Source organism: Protopterus annectens, chromosome 1.part1, assembly GCF_019279795.1.
Source record: "Protopterus annectens isolate FY-2018-M chromosome 1.part1, PAN1.0, whole genome shotgun sequence".
Lineage (NCBI taxonomy): Eukaryota > Metazoa > Chordata > Ceratodontiformes > Protopteridae > Protopterus > Protopterus annectens.
Window position 1 is genome coordinate 434484864 of NC_056726.1, and position 22150 is coordinate 434507013.

The 22150-nt window shown below is 42.2% G+C and overlaps 1 protein-coding gene across 1 annotated transcript in view; it reads right to left on the bottom strand.

Moving 5' to 3' along the window:
• Positions 1 to 22150, bottom strand: part of ZC3H7B (zinc finger CCCH-type containing 7B) — a 1999702-nt gene that overhangs the window by 1610247 nt on the left and 367305 nt on the right. The window lies entirely within an intron of this gene.

Here is a 22150-nt window from a genome sequence, read left to right on the forward strand (position 1 = left end):
GGGAGAAGCTGAAGGAATGGATTCCGCAGCATCAGAATCCTCATAAGGAGGGGAAAGAATATTCCTGGTCAGAAGAAGAAACAGAAGAAACAGAAGCCTGATCAGAGGAGTCATAATAAACTTCCTGTCTTGGCCTTTTATCTGGAGGGGGATGTGAACCCCTAATCATTTTAAGTAACTGTTTCTGAGACTTGGGAGCCAGATCAGAAGAGGCCTGGGTTGCAGTCTTTGATCTGGAAGGAGTCTTTGCCTTTATAAGAAGCTGAGTAGGCCTGAAAACCCCTTTGGAAGCCGGTACCTGCACAGCGGCTCCGGACCCATCCGAAGGAGCATTGTCCGAAGGTCCAACTGAAATATTCAAAGGCCTAGTTGGCTCCTCGTGGGAGTCCGTTTTGGCTATCTGTTCCGAAATGGCCGACGACAGGGGCTGCAAAAGCGCCTCACTGACGACGGCCGAACCTGAAGCTGGCTCCGCTTGTGCAATATCGTCTGATGTGGACCTCGGAGGCCTGTCTTTGTCCTTGCGTCGCTTGTGAACTCCGGTAACCGGAACCGTATCCGACATTTTGTAATTAAAACGCCTACCGAAGTAATGAAAAGCAAAATTGTACCTTCGTTTGATAGTACTTTGATTGAATCTAGTACAAAACCGACAACTAGCTACGTCGTGGTCAGGGCCTAAGCAAGGAATACAGTAAGAATGAAAATCCTTATGGAGGTATTTGCTTCCCACATGAAATACAATTATTAACTTTTTCTGACATCTGACTGGAGCAAGAAAAAAGTTTCCCCAACGGGGTACATAGCTTTGAGTAGGAGAAGAAAGTCTTCGGACTGAAGTTTGATTAGAAAAAATTGTCAGGAGTCAGCCGACCGGCACTTGCGAACTGCTATCACCGCACGGCAAGAAAAACTGGAGAACATGGCGTCAGCTGTCAGCTTTATACTCCTGGCGCTCTGACGTCAGGGAGCATGGCTGAACAGCCGACACCGGACCCAGACTTTGGGATTCTGGCCGACCGAGGACTGCCTGCCGGCAGGGGAGAACCCTACAGTCATGACTGCAACAGTGAAACACGATAAACATCTAACAGTTAAGATACAAAAAGGTGATGTATAACCAGTCTTCAAGAAAATTCTCCAGGAACAGGTGGTATTCCTGTGGACGTCTGAAGGTAAGAAAGGGATAAAGTTCTGGAAGACTTGACTTAACAGTATTTTAAAAGGAGGGGAAACACTAAAATTTTAGATGAAAGCTGTGCTGGCAGTGTAAAGACAATAAAGAGCCATTAGACCTGGCTTCATACAGACCTGTTTCAATTTTAAACCATTATTATAAAGTGTTTATGTCTATACTAGATAAAAGAATGGCAAAGGCCAAAATTGATAGATATTTTATTTATTTACATTTGTTAACCGGGTAGTGTATGACTGGGTTGAAAAAAAACCCGTTTTCAGCGGAGACCTGGGGAGAAAAGCTCCACAACAAAAAGAACATTATTAAGGTACAAACAGTAAACATAGTTTTAGTACATTGCTAACAATATGTAAATTAGCTTAAAAATATTATAGCAACATATAACAACAGAAATACAATATAAACATGCATGTTTCAGGCATACAGGAATATATATATATATATATATATATATATATATATATATATATATATATATATGTATATATAATTGGTCATGTAGTTTTACAAGTTAGGTCATCTGAAGGAACAAAGATTAATAAAAAAAAGACAGATAGTGGGATAGTCCTATGTGGGATGAGCACTATTTGGGCTATCATGTGCGAGATGATTGGGAAAAATAGGAAGAATATTAGTTGGGAGCAATACAGCAGCACAGCCAATTATCATTTAAATAGTCTTTCAGGGTAGTTTTAAATATGGACAGGTTGGGGTTTTTAGTTATCGATTGAGGAAGGGTATTCCATTCTTTGCCTATTTTATGGGAGTAGAGGGAGTCTCCGTGATAGTTGTGAGACTGGGTTACTTTTACCATTAGTTTGTTGGATGACCTGAGAAGTCTACAGTTTTTGTTTGGCTGGACTAGGTTTGATAGAGTTGGGCAGTCAGTAGGGTTGAATATGATTTTATGGGCAAGTGAAAGTTGTTTTAGTAATAGATTGGGAAGTTCTAGCCAGTTGAGCTGACAGAGAGCAGTGCAGCGGTGTGTTCTGTGGGGTTGGTTGGTGACAAACTTAGCTATTCTGTTATAGCAGGAGTCTAGTTTACTTAGGTCAGTTTTTGATAGGTTAGTAAAGACCTCAGAGCAATACAGGAGGGTGGAGAGCAAGTGAGATCTTGCAGTGGCCAGTCTAGCTTGTGTAAAGTAAGGTTTAACCCTGTATACAGCACCTAGTTTAGAGTGGATATTTTTGATGGTCAGATGGAAGTGTTTATCAAATTTTAGTGAGTCATCTATGGTTAACCCTCTAGCAGCTTGGTCTGATTGGTGGGTTTGATTTTTGTACCGTTGTTAGATAGTATGGAGAGGGACTGGGTACTGGGTTTGGAAGATTTATTAGTGAAAATTATAAGCTTGGTCTTATTTGGATTTAGGATGAGTTGGTGGCTGGTGAGGTACTTTTCAAGGTAAGAGGAGAAAACATACTTGATCTCATCATAAACCCATACATCACAAGATCCCACAGGGTCAGAGTTGCTGGATAACTGTATCTGACCAGACACCTGCTGCAGCTTGAAAGGCCCAAAGTTCCTCTCACCAAAAGGATAAAGTCTCACTGAAAGAACTCCAGCTTATTCAGTCTCATACCGCTTGCTCGAGGGACAGATTCATCACCCAGAGACTCCCTATGCTGTGAACAAAATCCCGGTACATGTGAGGCAGAACACAGCTGGCTTGTTCAAAGAGGAATCTTGACCAATGGATGGAGATCGCAGGATATATACCCCAGGGGGATTACTTCAGTCACTGCTTGACAGAGGCACAGCAATTGGGCAGATAGCCTAGTATGAACCTATGAACCTATGAAATGAGGATTGCATTTTGTGTTGGAGTTCTTTGTGGGGAGTTGGGGAGTGGAGTGAACAGATAAGGGAGGAGTCATCTGCATATTGGATGACAGTGGCATGTCGGGTGGCAGTATACAGGTTGTTGGTAAATATTATGAAGAGGAGGGGTCCAGGTATGGACCCTTGTGGTACCCCTGTGGTGACGGGTAATAGTGGGGAGAGGCTGTTTGCCCATTTAGTTGCCTGTTGTCGGTCGGATAGATAACTGTGAAGCCATGTTAGGGGTGTGGTACTGAGACTGTAAGTGGCAAGTTTGTTGAGTAGCAGCTGATGGGACACTCCCATCTAAGAAAATGTCCGAGACTAGTTGCCCTTCATTTTTGAGATGGCGAATGGTCTCTGTAAAGGTTATGAGGGCTGAGTTAGTACTGTGTTTAGGCCTGAAGTCATGCTGTGTACTGGAGAGTAGGTTGTTAGTAGTAAGGTGATTCATGAGTTGCTGGTGGATATGTTTCTTTAGAATTTTGGCAAGGTGGGATAGAATGGCAATAGGACAGTAGTTAGTTAGGTCTCTAGGTGGGCCGCCCTTATGAAGCGATATGATAGGAGAGATTTTCCACAATTTGGGAATGTACTGTTTAAAGATAGAGCGGTTTATTAGTGATGATATGGGGTAGGCAATGGATGTGGCAGCTAGCCTTAGGTACTCATTTGGAAGTTGGTCAGCAGCTAAGCAGCAGGGTTTTAATTTACATAGGAGTTTTTTTAAGTAGGAAGTTGGAATAGGAATAAAGGCGAAGGAGTTTGCGTCATTAGAGACAAGGAAGGGGACAGTGAGAGGTGGGATTGTTTTGTTGTCTAGGAGAGAAGTGATAAGAGTTGATGAAGTGGGAACTGAATTGTGAGGCAAAGGGCACAGAGGAGTTAGTAGCGAGGGGGGCAGGAGTAGGGGTTTTACTGGGATTAAGGAGGTGGTGATATTCTGCCAGAATTTTTGTGGACTGTGCTGACATTTTTGTTGGCAGGTGAGGAAATCGGTTCTTTTATCCTTGATGATGTTTTTTTTAGCATGGTTTCTAAGATGTTTGTAAAGGGTGAGATTGTTATTTTTGGTCATATGCTATAGTGACCAGGCCTTATCTCTTTGTTTCATTAGTTGTTTTGTTTCTTTAGAAAGCCATGGTAGCTGTTTGGTTTTTTGGTGAATTTTTCTGAGAGGAGCAAGATTATTTAATATTTCAAGGAATTTTTTATTGAAGTATTCTACAGCTAGGTTTAGTTGCAAGTTTTTTTAATGGGGACCAGTTGCAGTTTTGTAGTAGTAAATTGAAGGTTACGGGTGTATTTGTACGAGATGCTGGTTTGGATATGTGTTTTCTTCCTAACTAGAAATGTAGGGGCATGGTCACGTAGCGTGACTGGTAGACAGCCTGCGCGGTACCTGTAGTTTGGTTTGTTGGTTAAAATCCAGTCTACAAGTGAATTTTTATTGGAGTGCTTGTTGATGCGGGTGGGGTAGTTAATAACTTGGGTGAAGCTGTAGAAGTTTATAAATGAGGTAGTGGAGTCGGAGGAGCAAAAGAACCAGTCTAGTTTGAAATCAGCTAGAAATTATGGTTTCTTGGGATAGAGAAAAAGATGACCAGGACAGGACGGATTCTATGTTGTGCATGCTGTTGCCTGGTGGTAGGTAGATGGCTACAATGTTAATGGATTTGTGAGGATTAATTTGGAGGCGAGTGATAAGGAGTTCAGCATGAGAGATGCCAGGTGGGGAACAGTTTAAAGAATCACTTAATCTAGAAAAACTAAACATAATTGCTACACCCCCACCATGTTTGTTTAACCTGTCCTGTCTTAATATTGCAACCATTTGAAGTAATTTCAGAGTCTTTGATGTGGGGCTTTAACCAGGTTTTCGTTATGATTGCAATGTCTGGGTAGTAGGAGGCAAGAGTGGCATGGAATTCAGGTAATTTGTTTGCAAGGCTTCTGAGATTAAAGCATGTAATAAGAAGGTCAGAGTTACTGGTAATAGGTAAAGATGTATAGGTAGTGGTGTCCGTGAGATTATGGGTGGATGTGCAGTAACAGGAGCTTGGGGGTAATGGGTAGGTTACATGGGAGGTGCAGATGGGCCCAGGATTGTGATGGATATCTGACTGGAGTTTTATCTTTATTAGAGCATACAAAATAAGGAATCAATGTTGTTTTGTGGAGAGGCAGGAAACATTAATAGAATAATGATCCACAGGGAAACAGAATGCAAGAAAATACTGCTGCTGTTACTTACTACTGCCACAGAGAAAGCATTCAATAGACTAAGCTGGGAACTTATTAGTTGGGCAATGGAAGCAGTTGTATTCCCTGAAACAATAATACAATTAAATAGGAGGATATATGAAGGATCTGAGGCAAGAATTTAAAGTGGGATGGTTACTCTCTGATGGGTTGTGTTTGAACAGAAGAACCAGGCAAGCGTGCCTTCTTTCCCCTTTGTTATTTGCTTTATATTTAGTGCCACTGACAAAGAAAATAAGGTACTCAGAAATGCAAGGATATAATCAGTATGGTAATCAAGAAATGCTAGCTTTTTTGTAGAAGATATTATTTTGCACCTGATAAATCCATAAAAAGGACATATCAGTATTATGGAACACTCTGAGCCAGTTTCAAGTCTTTTGGGGATATAAAACTAATGAAGCTAAAACTAAGGCTATAGCCACACATTAATTGGTTCAGTAATACCAATATTTATGGTGACACGATAAGACAAAATACTTGGGAGTAAGGACTAAAAAGGCTTCTGTTAAGGCAGCTAAGGATACGTAGAAAAAGCCTAAACAAAAGCTAATACAATAACTAAGAAAATGGAAGCTCTTGTCTATGGATATGAATAGTTGGATACAAGAAGTGAAAATGTTTTTAGTCCCTTTTGTTTTATATATGGGTCCAGCATGTTTTTATCTACCAGAGGAGAAGTTGTGATTAATAAAGAGTTAAAAGAATTTATCTGGGAGGGAAAGAGGGCAAGAGTTAACTGGGATAAGTTGATCCCTCCAAAATGTCTAGGGGATTCAGGATTACTTGATTTGAAGGGGTATTTTACAGCTACATAGTTACATCTCACATACATGACATACACAGATTATAATTCAAAATGGAAAGGGCTGATGAAGAAGGGAAGGGGGGGGTTCAAGAGACAGAGTGGAATTTTGGATGCAGATCCTTAAGGAGAATAACAACAACCATACAGAATATTATATTCATAAATTAGCAGAAAGTATTCTAAGAATTAAGTCAATAAGAGCATGGAGAAAGGAGGCTATGCCAGTAGGGTTGACTGCAAGTAGGGGTACAGGAAAATAAGGAAGAGGAGTCTGAAATTTACTGGAAAAAACTGGCAAAGTAACTGATTTATTAGGAGCAAATAATTAGAGAGGGAAAGCTAATAGAATGTGATGAGGCCAAGAAGGACACTGGACTGTAGGCTAGAGAAAGACTTCCCCACAAGGGATTGATATACAAGAATAGCCAAAGAGAAAGTGATAGTGGAATCGTAAATTAAAGACCTGCTATGGTAGAGTTTCAGTTGAATCTAGAACAGAAGCTGTTGTTAAAATAAATAAATTAGTGGGACATATAAAATACTGCACAACTATAAGAATCAATCAGATGAGGTTAGAAAAGATTGAGAAGAGACTGTAAATTCAGCTACAATGGCCAGACACATGTATGGCTCCCAAGTACGCAACAAAGTCAAGAAAATTTAGGATCTTTGCTTGGAAGTGCTTTTGTATGTATTTTTATACTCCAAGCAGACTTCAAAGAATTTTTCCTCAGGTACATAGCAAATGCTGAAGATGTAATGGGGAAGAAAGGGGTAATTGGAACATATCTTTTGGGAATGTAATGGGTTGGCACCCTTTAAAAATTCCCTATTGAAATATTAGGAGAACAAATGGCTGTAACTAAGGAAATTATTCTTTTGAGATACGACACAGGATCTTAAGTGCAAAGAAATGGCAAGGCCTTATTATGTTTAATTTTGTTGGCTGCCAAAAAAGCAATTACTAAAAATGAAATCAAAGCCTAGACCAACTGTGTTTGAAGTATTGAATACTATAAAAGAACTGGAAGATGGATCTTTAGAAAAGGGAAGGAGCAAATTACATTGAAATAAATGGAAATTATGGGAACAATACATGCAAAATAATGTTCAGGATGAGTCAGGTTTAGGGGTAAGCTAGACTGATGACCGTTGTGATGGAAGAAAAATATGTGATGTGGAATGTACATACAAGGGAAAAATGTTAATATGGTTTATTTTTATGGGTTCATAGGTAAGTATCAGTTTAGCTGTCCTTGTGGACCATTTTAAGCCTAGTAAGTTTCCCTCAAAAGTGAGAATCAAACTCTGTATTGTGTGTTTCAGAGCTAAACACCTTAACCATTGCACCAAACCACAACACAACTTTTTTATGCATCTATGTCTCAAGTTGTGTGTTTCAAAATGAAAACTTCTGCAAACATTTAAAAGAAATTTCCAAAAATTAAACTTTTCGGTCCTTACAATCATTATTTACTATGATCAGAGCATGCACCTGTCTGGTTTCTTCGGCATTTTTATTACCATTTGGAGAATTTAACGGACTATTTACACCAGAATGCTAATCATTTCTAGGACAGTTCTTGCTACACTACAACTTTAAATGGAGACCTGACTTCAAGAGTTTCTAACTCTTAACTTCCACAGTTATCACAGTTTCATTTTCTTGAACAAGACTGGCTGCAACAATTCTAATTGCTCATCATTATGGGTGTTTGCTTCAATACATTTATCTTATATAAATGCCAGCAACTTCTTCAATACAATTCACCATCTTCTCAGCTATCTTCACAGGATCTTCATTTCTCTTTGTTTTCAGCTTACTACCCCCCCCCCCCCCGATGTGATCTTCATCCTTTCAAGCATTTGTTTTTTTTTTTCATCTGAATGGGAGTTATTATTCAGCCATCTTTGAAAATGAAACCTGTGGATATGTACTTCTTCCCAAAAGAAAAATAAGACAATTTCTTCCCTTAGAGATGTGCTTTGCTCAGGCAATCTGCATTGTATTTCAGTAGTCACATTTCCAAGTCAGAATCAGTGTACCTTTTGAAGTTGGATTACTTTTACTTATGTCAGGGATAACTGCAGTACTACCTAAAGAATACAGAAACTCTGCACTTCCCATAATGCTACATCTGTAATAATGACCATCTTCAGTAACAGGCAAGACTATATGTTGTAGGTATTAGGACTTCTCAGGACCTGGAAATCTTAGCCTGTTTACTTACACCCGCACCCCCCCTCCAATTCATAGCATGCTGTAGGTTTCCATCTTTCTGTTTCTGTTGGTGCGTGAGCATTAGTAATACACAATTAATCCTCACATAATTCTTTACAAAAAAATACAGAGAGCAGTAGATGCCAGTCGTCTACCTTGAAAATGCTAGGAGGAGGAGAACAACATCTGGCTTGATTGACCCTGACCCTACTCAGTGATGGCAAGTAGGAAAGGATACTGAATATAGACACACATCTTGCAGATCTAGTATTATGCTAAGTATATAGCTTTTGAATCTGATAAGATGTGGTCCACTCATGTAACAGGTATGACAGACTCTCCAGTTACATACGTGGGCAAACCAGGTAAGAGAACAACCTCTTCACCAAAGTAGTCTCAAAAGGGAATCTTTTCCTGCATGTTATATCAAACTGGTAAAGCTTAATAAAGGTGTTGAGATAATGAGCAGGTGGTTGCAGCTCAAATACGACCTAGGGAAGCATTCTTTACAAAGGTGATAGATGTGGCCACTGCTCTCATGTAGGTTTTGGGTAATGTTTTCATGTCACGTCCTCCTTTCATACAGCAGAATTTGATGCAATCTGAGAGCCACTTAAGGCAACCTTGGCTACCCAAAAGCCTTCTTAATGACAAAAAAATGTGGAGCTAGTCACTCTTCCTGAACTCTTTGGTTTTGCTAAAGTAGATCCTTTGGATACTATTGAATTCATACAGTGGAGAAGATATTTTACCCTGATTTGGCACTTGTGGAAAGACTTACAGAGAGGATCAAGTTGTCTTCCATAGTGACTTAAGAAATGGAAACTAGACTTGTTCTGAACACCATTCTGTCCTTATGAAAGCTGAGATATTGCTGTTTGAATGTCAGAGCTTGCAGTTCCAACACCCTTCTGGCCAATGTAATAGTTACATGGAAGATTGTCATCTATGACAAATTTTTGATGTTGGTCTGCAAAGCAAGTTCAAAAGGAAGTTTGGTTAGGAATTCTATGATGAATTAAGGGCCCCACAGAGGCACACGATCTCCGATAGGTGGCTTAAGGTAAAAGGAAGTTGAAGTTCTTATTAAAGCAGCTGAACCAAGATTCCTTGGAGTTCATGGTAAAGATTAATTAACTAAATAAAGAAAATAAAGAATAATTTCTATGTTAAATTGCTAATCGCTATGTAATCCAATGTAACTACTGTCTGTTTATTTTACTGTGGAGCTTTTCTCCCCGGGCCTCCGCTGAAAATGGGCCCACGTCCAGTTGGACACTCCCGGTCAACAAATTTAAATAAATAAAAAAATAATAAATAAAGATGAGCAGTACAGAAAATGATAAATACCTCTGTGCAAGACAAACTCATCAGTACTGAAAAAAGAAGTATCAAATCCAGTCCTGTTACATGGGAAGTGTATGACAAGTGTAACAGTCAAGATTGGTAGAGAGACTCCTGAAGCTTGTGTCTCCAAGTTATACAGTAGCAAAATCAGTTCCAAAAGCAAAACCAATATGTCTAGTTTGAGCAGTTGTGTTAAATCCTCCTGGTCCTGTGGATAGTTGAAGAAACCAGACAGATGTGCCCAGAATTAAAACAAATTCTAAGGACTGAAGAGTCTCACTATAAAAAATGGCTTTTTGAATATACAGATGTAGCAATTTGCAATGTGCATACAGCAGTGTTAATGCTAACTTACAGTCCCAATATAACAAAATGTACCAAACCTCAAAGATATACACCACAAATAATACAGAGTACACATATTTAAATATTCATGAGCTAACTATGCTGATTAGCACATCATGTGGTACACAGACTCTGCTACACAATTCTGTTTTGAACGCAGATGTCATGGAAGCTATGTCCTATTTCCAATCAGGGTTGCCACCTTTTCAAATGTCCAAAGTGGGACATTTTGGTATGCAGGCCAAAATATACCCACGGCCAGTACAATGGTCAAAACTTCACTTTTTTGCCTAAATAAAAGCTTATTCTTGTAGCATTTTAGTTGCTTATTCTGTTTCTTATAATATTTAGGTGTTTCAAGTACAGAATAACTGTTTTATACAACTTTTACAGAAAATATAGGAAATAATTTTGCTCTAAAATCGCAGGACATGTGCTATTTTTACAAATTCTTTGCAGGACACAACTGTCCAAAGAGGGACTGTCCCTCGCAAAGTGGGACGGGTGGTAACCCTATTTCTAATCGGAGTTGTTTATTAAGACTCCTTTCATGATAACTACAGTATTAGTGGCTTTACCCCAAAATGTCCTATCTCCATTAGTTTTGGCTGGTACTCTCAAAGTGGCTAGACATTCAAGGCAGAAAAGGGTCTTGATATGATTGGAATAGTAAAAAAACAGTACATGATATTTGTATATTTGAAATGAGCTCTTTAATATACACAAAGAAACCAGTACAAGTATTTTCATTAGCAAAAGAGGAATAGACTTCATCAGATTGGTTACACAGGAACATAACACCTTAAATAATATAAAACCATCCATGATGACTTAACTTAAATCAATAACTACAAAACTATTCGTCAAAAAAGTGTACAAATGCATTACAACTATGATAAACATGCAGAGCATATGGAATTGGATAGAAATGTAAAATCATTTGTTTCATGTATTTTTAGATATAAAACTTTGAGCTTCAGTGAAGTCTAGATGCTTCCAATAAGACTTACCAATAGACTTCTCTGTTTTCTAGTGAAAATCAATGTCAGTGTCCTTAATATCTGTAACTTTTTGCTCCAAAACATAATAAAAATTATTTTCTGAAATTAGTACAAGAGGCTGGTTGTTTATAAAGGGCCATGATGATATCCTACATTTAAGAGCATGGACATACATGTGACTTGTTCAGCAATGCTATCTTACTTGCATAAACTCCCTTATAAGTCAGGTAAATTAACTACATAATACTATTGGACTTGCAAGTAAAATGCCCTTTATGGATAAAGGTTTTGCCCGGGACATGACTAAAAAGATGGATCAATCACTATTCTACACTGCTTGCACATACCACATTTATAAATCACCCTCTTCTTGATGCTTGCAACACTAGTTTTCGAAATATCAGGCTTGGGCTTGCAAATAAGAAAGTACAGTTTTGTACCTACCATAAATGTAGATGTCCGAACTGGATAGCATCTGCAGTCATAACAAGTGGGTTGTCCTGTGGACAGGCAGCCCTGCAGTCGGCCGGATTCCAGAGTCCAGAGTCCGCTCCGCTTCGCTGACCCACTCGACCACCGCTCTTCTCATCTCTCGGGGTTCGGTATAAAAAGCATCAGTTTTCCCTTTTCTCTTCTGCCCTCTTGCCCCCAGCTCTCAGTATTGCTAAAAATGCAGGCAAATATTTGATATGCCAAACAAATAGAAATAGATAAACACAACAATAAGCATATATACATATATACAACATAATAAACAATAAAAGACTCAGTCTAGGAGTAGCTAGCTAGAGGGTAGGAGGGACCTTTTACCCACAGAGGGGGAGAGGGAGTAGGAGAGATTATGCAGATTAAACAGTCCAGTTCATACACATTTCTGGTAGGTACACTGTACTATGTCCTGCTTCATGGATGCATCTGCAGTCATAACAAGTGGGTAGAGATGTATAACAGCCAAGGAGGGAGGAGGATATAAGGAGATTATATGTAGTCCCTTATCCCTGCAAAGCAGTAGCAGTGGCAAACCCTGGGATAGGGAAAATATAGAGGCATGTTATATGTATGCACAAATGTATGCACGGAGGTCCAATACAAAGCCAATAATGTCTTCTTGGCTTGGGTAGAGTGGTTTAGTGGCTGTGTGGCTGCTGCCCTTGTAGAATGAGGTCTGTTGTTGTGGTGAATTGAGTTTCCATGGAAGGAGTAACACAGTATTTCCTGCAATTTCCTATCGGAAATAGCTTTTCCTGTTTGAAATAGCTTTTCCTTCCTTAAAGTTGGTCAGGCTTTGCGCTATTTTTTTTTCTCTTTGTTTTTAGCAAGTAGTAGCTATCCATGCAGCTGTCTTCAGCTACAGACACAGTGGCAAAGAAGCGGCATAAATGGGGTGTGGGTTGTAGGGACAGGTGTGTAGGTGGGAAAGTGGATTTTAATTTGACCTCATGGATACCACCTTAAGTATAAATGTAGGAGGCTATCTCATGGACACTCTATCTTGGTGGAAGATTAGAAGGGTTGTTCTGCTGTTTATGTGCCGTTAATCTGAAACCCTCCTTTCAGGCTGAAGTAATTACAGTAGGCTGCTGTTGTAAAGGTGTTGGTGTTGTAGGTTCAGTGTTGCTGCTGGGAATCCCAAGTCTAGTGTCAACTTTTCTAGCAATGTTTTAATCCCAAGCTTCCTTTGTAGGTGTGGTTTGGAGGAGGTTTCTGAGAAAACAGGTGGCCCAAAAACAGGAAGCCCTGAGCAAAGGTGGCTGAAATCTGTGTGGATCAATGCTTGAGGATGCTGAAATCTTTGAGTATTCGCCAGACATGGAGGAATTCCAACAGGTTTGAATTACTCCAGTTTGACAGATACTTCCCAATGTTAAATATATTCTTGTTTGATTTATCTTTTTCCTCTTTCCTTCTCTAGGTCTGGGTGTGTTCATTCTCCAGCATAGTTCCTCTTTGTTGGTTCAAGATGCGTTTCCAAGAATGTGATGTTCCTGATGGAAAGTTCTGCTATGTTGTAGGTTTATGTGTATGATGCTGCAGTCAGTTGCAGTTAATTTTAAAGGCTGATGTATATCAGCCACATATTGGCTATCGGTGGAAAGGCATCAGGGTATTGGCCGGATTGTTCAGACATGCTCTTCAGTAGGCCACCAGTGTGTTCTCTTAGCGCTCTTGGAGCTACATTTCAGGATTATTTAACTTCGCTCTTTTCCCCTGACTGCATTAAGTATCTGTGTATCAAAGGGGAAGGTGGGGAATGCAGTTAGGTGTGCCGTTAGGTGGAGTTCCAGCTGAAGGAATTTTACCACTTTCCATTGAAGTGGTGCCAGAATTTTTGTGTGCTGAATTTTTGAGCTGGTGATTGAGAGGTCATGAATAAATTATCTGCTTCTTTCCCCATTCTTGTCGAGAGATGGTGGCTAAGATGACCGCAGCTTCCATTTGTGGGCATCCGGGCGGTTCTGCTTAATATGTCTGCTAGTAGCCGTACAAATATTGCTCAGCAATATTGCCTGTAACTGAACAAGGTTCAGGTGAGAAGTGCCAGGTCCACAGCTCCATAGGGGCATGAATGAGTGCCTCCCTGTTGTTTGATGCCCACATGAGATGTACCACACACGTGGTGTTTTCTGTTGGAATCCCTGGGTTGCCCTCTTTTTTGAAATTTTTTGAACTTTTGGATTGCCCAGCATTTCACTTTAGTTTCTTCCAGATTGATGTGCAGGTGAAGTTGATCTGAAGTCCACTGTCCAGAAACGCATATGTCCAGCATGAAGGCCCCCATCCTAGGTCTGGTTTGGCTTGTGTGACATCTGGCTCTGGCTAGACCTTTGTTTGAAAAGGGCAGGCCTGCCTAATTGGCATGCTTCAGCCCACCTGGTGAACCCTGTTTTAAGCAATTAGGTACCACTGGTGTTTGTTTCTAGACTTCTTCTGTGTTAGGACCCATGATTGAGGTCATGTCCATGGACCCCCATATGTGTCTTCTGCATGGGACCAAGGCCTTGCATGTGCAGAACTTTTCAAGGCCTGCAGAAGTTTTTGTTTCTTTCACTTGTTCAGTTTGTTAGTGCCAAGAAGTTGTGTTTTTCCGTGTCCAAGAATGCTGTTTGTTGTACTGTGTCCAATTCCGCTGTGTCCAATTCCGACTGTTAGAATGTCCTTTTTGTTTGGGATTGTAAATGATTAGTGTAATCCTGTTGACTGTGTATCCTGTGTGTTTTTAGTAAAGTATGTGACAGGTATGCCCCCTTTGTGTCAGCTTGTCTGCAATGTCATGCATTACTGAATGGAATTCCAGGTATGTACTCTGGTGAGTTCTGTAGTCTGGGGGCCAGGCATTTCTCTGATAGGGCATTGATGTGAATAGGGGGCGCAGTAGATAATGCAAAGATGTGATAGTGCTTTTGACCTGGCCTGATCCTGCAAGCAATCTGCTGGAGGCATCTTCTGCAGATTACTCCAGAAGGGTAGGTATGCCTTGAGGGAATTTTTGCCTGGACCAAGACTGAAGTTGCAGTTGGGAAAGAAGTTGCCAGGGTCAGCATTTCCTTTCTTGGGACAATGATGTAGGTTTTTGAATTGAAATCCAACTTTCTGGTCTCCCAACTTTTTTTCCTTTCTTGTAAGTCTTTCAGTCTATCTCTGTTACTTGTTCTGCTGTTTCTGCTGTTGCTACTCTTTCCTCTTTTGCTGGTAAATTTGTATTATTCCATGAGTGTCTGTTTTTATGGAGGTTAAAAATTTGGCATTCTTTGCGACTGGCGTAAAGTTGAAATGAAACCGTAACTTGATCATGGTTTTTGTAAAATCCAGTTCCTTTTTTATGTAGTGCCAGTTCTTTTTGTCTAAGGTTAACTTCTTCCTGCTTCTTGAGGAGCTGCTATTTGTTCCCAGGCTTACTTTAGGTGAGTCACTGTCTCTGTGCTGATCCTCTGGCAGTGGCTGTGTCTGTGCCTCTGTTGCTGCCCTGCCACTGTCTTTGTGAGTCAGGAAAGGACCCCTGTTTCTGCCTCTGGAACCTGCTAAACCTCCCTTTCCTGCAGGTGTGGAAATCTTTAAGGCAGTTTTTTGGCAGGCCAGTTCCTCTTCCATGGGTTGAAACAACCTTTAAATCTTTTAACAGTTTCTAACTTTTCTTGTGGCAGATCCATTTCTTTCACTTTTAGCTAACAAACTGTACCAAACAAACTTGTCTAGCTGATGCATGCTCCTAGCAACTAGTGCCTTGTCTGATCCGATCTAATTGTTCCCTCAGCCATGCATTCCTTCTATTTCTGTGCCTGTCATGGCAGATCTTGTATGTTATTTCAGTGCATCATAGCCACATTTTGCTGAAATGATTGCTCTGTTGTGTACCGTTATTATTACCATCAAGCATACATATTTCTTTATCAAGAGATTCAGATGTGGTTAGTTTTAGCCAGCTGATCACATAAACTCTTGGTAACTGTTCATGTGAAACTCTGTGTAAGCTGAAGTTCTAGCTGAGAGAGTAGCTGAGTTGTAGCTGTTTTTACTCCCCTTGGTCTAGGGGCAAGTGACCTGTTTCCCTCTCAGAAGGAATGTGTTTTAGCTGGGGGAAGCTGCTGGGGCCTTGGGGTCCTGGGATATAGGCAGGGGCTGTGCAAGTGGGCCTTGTGTGTGGAAGGTGGTATCTGGAATCCTGGAAAATCTGTCTGGTTTGGCAGGCTGGGGTAAAGAATCTGTCCAGGAGCTGAGGTGCAGGAAGGTCCTATCCACCAGTGGAGTCTGAAGCAGCCATAAGAGGTTTTGAACTGTGCTTGGGAGGTGCAGTGCTGTCCTAAGTCTTTTTCTGAGTCTGGAAAATCCTTTGAATGCCCTTGGAACTGTTCTGGATGGCATGCAAGATGGAGGAGAAGAGAATTCCTTCTGGTGGAACAGTCAAAATGGATTCTTCAATCATCAGATCTTCAAAATTGGAATCTTCTCTGAACTAGCAGAAGAGATTATGCTGGCTCAATCAGCAGAATGACCAGAAGACACTGGCTCAGGGCTCTGCCTCAGGCCCTTCTCTGGGGCTGCATTTGAGGAAACCCATTCTGCCAAAGAAAGCATTTTTAGAGAAAGAGAAGGCTTCTGCCTGTGGGGCTATAGCCCCGGCAGAAGAGGTTCTGATGTGGCTTTAGCCCTGCCTAAGGCCTTTAATGTCTTTGGGCAGCTAGCACTGGCAAAGGATGGCCCTGGCATGGTCAGGGGAGGCCTAGTGGCAGTTGAGGTCTACCAGTAGAGTGCTGTAAGGGGGGTAGAGACATTCAAGAGTTGTACCGCTGGGTAAAATTGTTGAGGAGGGTCTCATTTCTACGTTGAGTAGCCTTCAGTTGTAAGAGAATAGGTTTGTGAGTACTCATGCAGCTTTCGCTCTTATTCTTAAACCGGCATTAATAGTCGCCGAGGATTTTACCGCGTTTGGGGCGTAAAAACCAAAGGACGGCTGAAAGTGCCTGGCAACGCACGAAAACGCGCCGGGGTAGTCGGAGGACTTATGTACTCATCATAACGTTCCATGTTTGTTGTCCATCTTGCAGTCATTCATTGCTAGTTGGGTTCGGAACAGAGAATCGGTTCCAACTCGGCCTTCTACAAAAGCTCGAGAGCTTCCACTGGCTCGTGGTTATACCCTATCCTGTGAGGCTCAGGGAAGATTACCCAGATCTTGTTTGCAGATACCATATTTATTATATCTAAGCATGTGACCATATCCCAAGAAAAGAGACTAAGAAGAGATTCAGAGATATACTATCCAATTTTCATAAGAACCACTCGATCCTCCAGGAGCGAAGGTGGGGGAAGGAGGGTGAGATGCAAGAATGAAGGTGAGATGGACAACAAATATGGAACATTATGGTGAGTACATAACTTCTTAATGTTATGTTGTCCTATCTCACCTTCATTCATTGCTGGTTGGGACAGTGTCCCTAGCACCTTCTTTCTTGGGTGGCTCAAGGGAGAAAACTCTTCAGAAAGGTAGACCCAAAAGAGGCCTTGTTCCTGGAGGCCAAATCAACTTTGTAATGAGTGACAAAGATATGAGGCTTTACCCATGTTGCTGTTGTACAAATGGAATCCATAGACAGCCTCACCTGAAAGGCATATGGGGTAGATATAGCCTCTGTGGAATGGCCTTTAACTTTTCATGGAAGTTGTCTGTTTTGAGTTCTATATGTATAAGTTATACAGTCTGCAAGCCATTTTGAAAGTGTGACTTTTGATATTGTATTGGGGTTCCTTTCTGTCTGAAAAAGATACAAATAATTGGTCCAATTTTCGGAAATCTTTTGTTCTATGCAGGTAGAAACATAGCTGTCTATGTACGTCTAACTGGTGTAATTTATACTCTGGCCTTGTTGCCACAGTCTGGGAAAAAGGCGGGTAAGTCAATGGATTGATTTAAATTAGTTTCGGAACACACTTTTGGAAGGAATGATGGGCTGGGTTGGTAAGGAAACTCTAGCTTTGTGAAAAGTCATGTAAGGGGGACGTATTGACAAAGCTTGAAGTTCAGACACTCGTCTAGCAGACATAATGGCCACTAATAGGGCTGTCTTCTATGACAAAATCTTTATGTCACAAGATGATGCAGGTTTAAAAGGAGGAAGAAACAACACAGATGGAACAAAATTTAGGTCCCATGGTGCTGGAGGTCCCTTTACTGGAGGTCTCAGTATGAAAGTACCCTTCAAAAATGCCTTACAAAGTCTGTGGGACATGATTTTTAGTCCCATTTCCACAATATGATAGTTCGAAGCAACTAACTGAACTCGAATAGCAGCTGAGCCTTCATTAAAAAGCTTAGCCAGAACATTTAACACAGCTGAAAAGGGGGCAATAAAGGGATCAATATGGTTGTTGCAAGCCCAACAGGAAAATCTTTTCCATTTGCTAGAATATAATTTTCTTGTTGACGCTTTGAGACTAAAATCAATATATGCTTCACTGCAGGGGAAATATCAGGAAGCCTGGCTATCTGTGGAACTGGAGCAGCCAAGTTGTCAATTTGAGGGTTTGAACTGATGGATGCAGTGACCCTGACAGAGGGGTCAGGAGATCTGGAACTGGGTCCAGAATCCACAGCTCCTCCTGGAGATGTGGCCACAGAAAGGGGAACCAAATCTGATGAGGCCAATACAGTGCGATGAGTATTGCTCTGCTTTTCAACGTGGAGGCTTTCTGAAGGACTTTCCATATGAAGGGGGAAAGCCATAGAGACCCAAGGACCAATCATGTACAAGTGCATCCCCGGAGGGGGGGGGGGGGTCAGGGCAAAGTAGCTGCTGCATTTTGTATTCATGGATGAGGCAAAGAGGTCGCAGCAAGGCTGGCCCCACTTGTGAAAAATCTCTTCTGCAACTTCCTGTTTTAGGGACCACTCATGGGGCATCAGATTGGCTCTGCTGAGTTTGTCCACTATCATGTTGGACTTCCCCGGGATGTGCTTTCCCGTCAGAAAACGTTGGGTAGAACCTGCCCATTGCCATACTCTTCGGGCCTCTCGACATAGGAAGTAACATTTGGTTCCTCCTTGTTTGTTTGTGTACCACACTACTGACATGTTGTCAGTGTGAATTGCAACTGTTCCTAGTGGAAAGGAGTCCTGGAATCCCTGCAATGCCAAAAGCACCGCTCTCATCTCTAGGACATTGATATGCAAGTGGTTCTTGTGATCCTGCCAAACACCTTGAACAGTCTTCCCCAGATAATGCCCGCCTCACCCTATCTGGGAAGCGTCCGTGGTCACTGTGGCTATGGGTTGCAGAAAAATGAATGGTCGGCCTAAGGTCACTCAAGTAGAGCAAAGCCACCAATGCAGATCTTTCTTGCAAGACTCTGTTATAATCACTTTGTGAGACATGGGTAGTTCCTGCACAGACTACTAGGAGAATAGTAACCACTGAAGAATCAGCATGTTCAGACGAGCTAAAGGTACCAAAATTACTGCTGCCGCCATGGTACCCAGAACTTTCAAAACAAGCTTCGCCTGTACTTTTTTCTTGGATAAGAGGTTCTTGATTACATGATGCAAGGTTTGAATCCTGTCGGGGGGGGGGGGTGTTTGGCCAACATTTGTCTTGTGTCCAAGTCTGCCTCTATAAATACGATATGCTGTAATGGTAACGAGGCAGATATTTCAAAGTTTATTGTGATGCCTAGCTGAAAGCAAATGTGAATGGTAGTGTCAGTCACTCTTGTTAGTAGATGTTTGTTGGTGGCGGTTAGGAGCCAATCGTCTAAGTACGGAAACACCCAGAATCCTAGACGCCTCAAGTGAGCCGTAACTACTACCATGCATTTGGTGAACATTCTGGGGGCTGTAGTGAGACCAAAGGGCAGAACTCAAAACTGGTAGTGACTGGCTCCCACCCAAAAGCGTAAATGTCACCTGGATCGCCTGTCCATTTTTATGTAGTAGTACCCATCATGGAGATCTATAGGGCACATCCAATTGTCTTTCCCCAGAAAGGGGAGTATCGACTGCAGTGTTACCATCTGGAACTTTGACTTTTTTACGGACTTCTTTAGTCTGCTGAGATCCAGAATGGGCCTCCAGTCCCCTGTCTTTTTTGTAACTAAAAAGAACCTTGAGTAAGTTCTGGATCCAATTTGGTCTACGGGGACATTTTGGATGACTCTTTTTTTCAGCAATTTTTGTACGTCTAAAGTTGCTTGTTCCCTTTGACTGGGTGGTACACCTGGGACTCTTTTTCTGATGGTGGAGAGGAAAAAGGTATGTAATAACCTCTGGATAGGATTGTTTGTACCTATCTGTCTTTTGTTATTTCTAGCCAGGCGTTTGGGTACAACGACAAGTGACACTCGACTGCCTCCAGAGATGGACAGACGGGCCTCCTCTCAGGAGCGCTTAAAGGGCTTACCAAGGAAGGAATCCCTGTCACCCTGATTCTGCGGACCCCCTTTGCGGTGTGGTTACTGTCTTCCATTGTTACTTCTCCCTCTGCCCCTGGGGGAAGAATCACCACGTGCATCCGGGAAAGCTCTATGGGACTTACAAAACCACATTTTTCCCCCCTGCTGACCTTTGGGATAAGTTCTGGTAGGTAGGCAGAAACGGACTCCAATGGCAGATAAAGTTTTTCCCTCCTGTTCGCACCTGGTTAGGGTCTCTAACTTTTGGCTCGAAAAAAGACGAGCCATCAAAAGGGGCGCTAGTAAAGGAAGACTTGAAAGATTCTGCAAAATCGCTTAAGTGCATCCAGGAATGTCTCCTTAAGGAAATTCATGTACCTGCTGCCCTACTCACTCCATCAGCCACATAAGAAATAAGTCACATGGAGGAGTTAACCCCAGAGTTTAGGGTGGAGAGCTGGGAGGAGACCTTGTCCGAAACCCCTGCAGCTACAGAACCTTGGAGGGCATCTCCTAGCTCCTTTAGGAGATCCCTTTGAAGCCTACTGAAATTGGTCACGTAGTTCAGCAACCAAAGGACACTGAAGAAAGTATATGCTTTCCATACCTGTTCATCATTCGAAATTCTTTATTCAGTGGATGGACAGATTAGGATGTCTCAGACAACTCCTTCTAGGTGGCTGCCGCCACCACCATAGCATGTACCAGAACACATTTACTGAGAAACTTATCTGCAGGAACGGTGATGAATTTATTTGGCCTCTTGGGAACAGGATCTACTGAATCCGGAGAGCGCCCGCCTTCTGACTGACTACATTCATGAGTTGGTCGAAAGGCGGAGACACCAAAGAGGTGGAAGGGGCAAGACCCGAATGCCTCCAGATACACAGACTCATCCTCAGAATGGTTGATGGGCTTCCAGCCACCTCTCTAAGGATTTCTAGGATGTCTGCAAAGGAGACATCCTCAGAGGGTGACCATGGGGACCCTTCTGAATCATCGAGATCCATGTCTGAAGTGATGGACTCCTCAGGGGAGTCTAGATGCTTCCTCTTACCCAACCTCTACTGAGGGACCTCCTCAGAGGGACACTCTGGTGAGGTTTCGGAAGAGACTGATTTACCCAATGGGGCATCCTGGGGCATGAGGTCTCCACTCCTGGGAAGGAGCGATGGCACCGAGGTGGACACTGGCGCTTTGGGAGGGAAGAGTGCTTGGACCTGAGAGAGGAGCAGTCTGAGGTGACAGCACTCTCCATCATCTCGAAATCTCCTCGACCGGTTCCAGGTTCAGAGGAACTAGGAAAAACCCCCTGAACCAAGTCAGTGGGCTCAGAGGCCAATGAAGGTGCCAAGCTCACCCACGCTGAAGCCCCAAGAGGTAGACACGGGTTGAACAACTGTCCAGCCCGACTCTCCTCCCTGGACTTAATCCGAGAGCGTTGGCTCCTAGACCTCTTGACTCCCGATGGAGCCAAGAAGGTCGGAGCAGTGGCCGGGCCCGAAGATCCTGGGGCAGGTCTCTGTACTGACGGTTCTGCTACAATTGGATCCAAGCACTCCAGCTTTGAAGCCACAGAATGAGTTGGAGAAGAAGGAATCGATGAAGGAAATGTGATGTTGGTTGGCTCCAAATCCCTCTGGGTCAGGATCGACAGAATCTTGGCCAGTGCTGGCGTCTGTAAAAGCCTCTTGACCACCCGCTCCATATCATGGTCCAAAAGGCTCCTGGAGGATCGAGAGGACGGAGTCAGGGACCTCACTGATTGCAGCAAAGAATGCAGCACTGGGGAGAACAGTTCCAGAATTGCGGACCGGCTCTGAAATTGGAACTCTGTTGGCTCCAAGATTACAACAGGAGCCGAAGAGGGAGATTTCTTGGGCCCAAAAGCCTTTGGGTCCGCAGATGACTGCTTGCTTTTTAGTTGGCTCTGATAGTGGAGCAGTAGAGGATGACCTTTTTGTGGATTTCTCAGATCTGGGAGATGGGGACTGATGAGTGTTTTTGAGGAACTCTGATTCCCTTCTAGAGCCTCAACAAAAGGTGTCTTCAACAAGCCCCTAACTATTAATTTGTTCCTTCTTTCCATTAAGACTCTTGAACTAAAGGCATGGGAGAAGGAACATGACTCTTGATGATGGACAGCACCCAAACAATACACACAACTGGTGTGTCCATCTGTCAGAGACATTTTCTGGGTGATGAATGGCGAATAATAAAGGTAACTACGCTAAAACCCTTCACTCCTTGTGCTTTTTTGG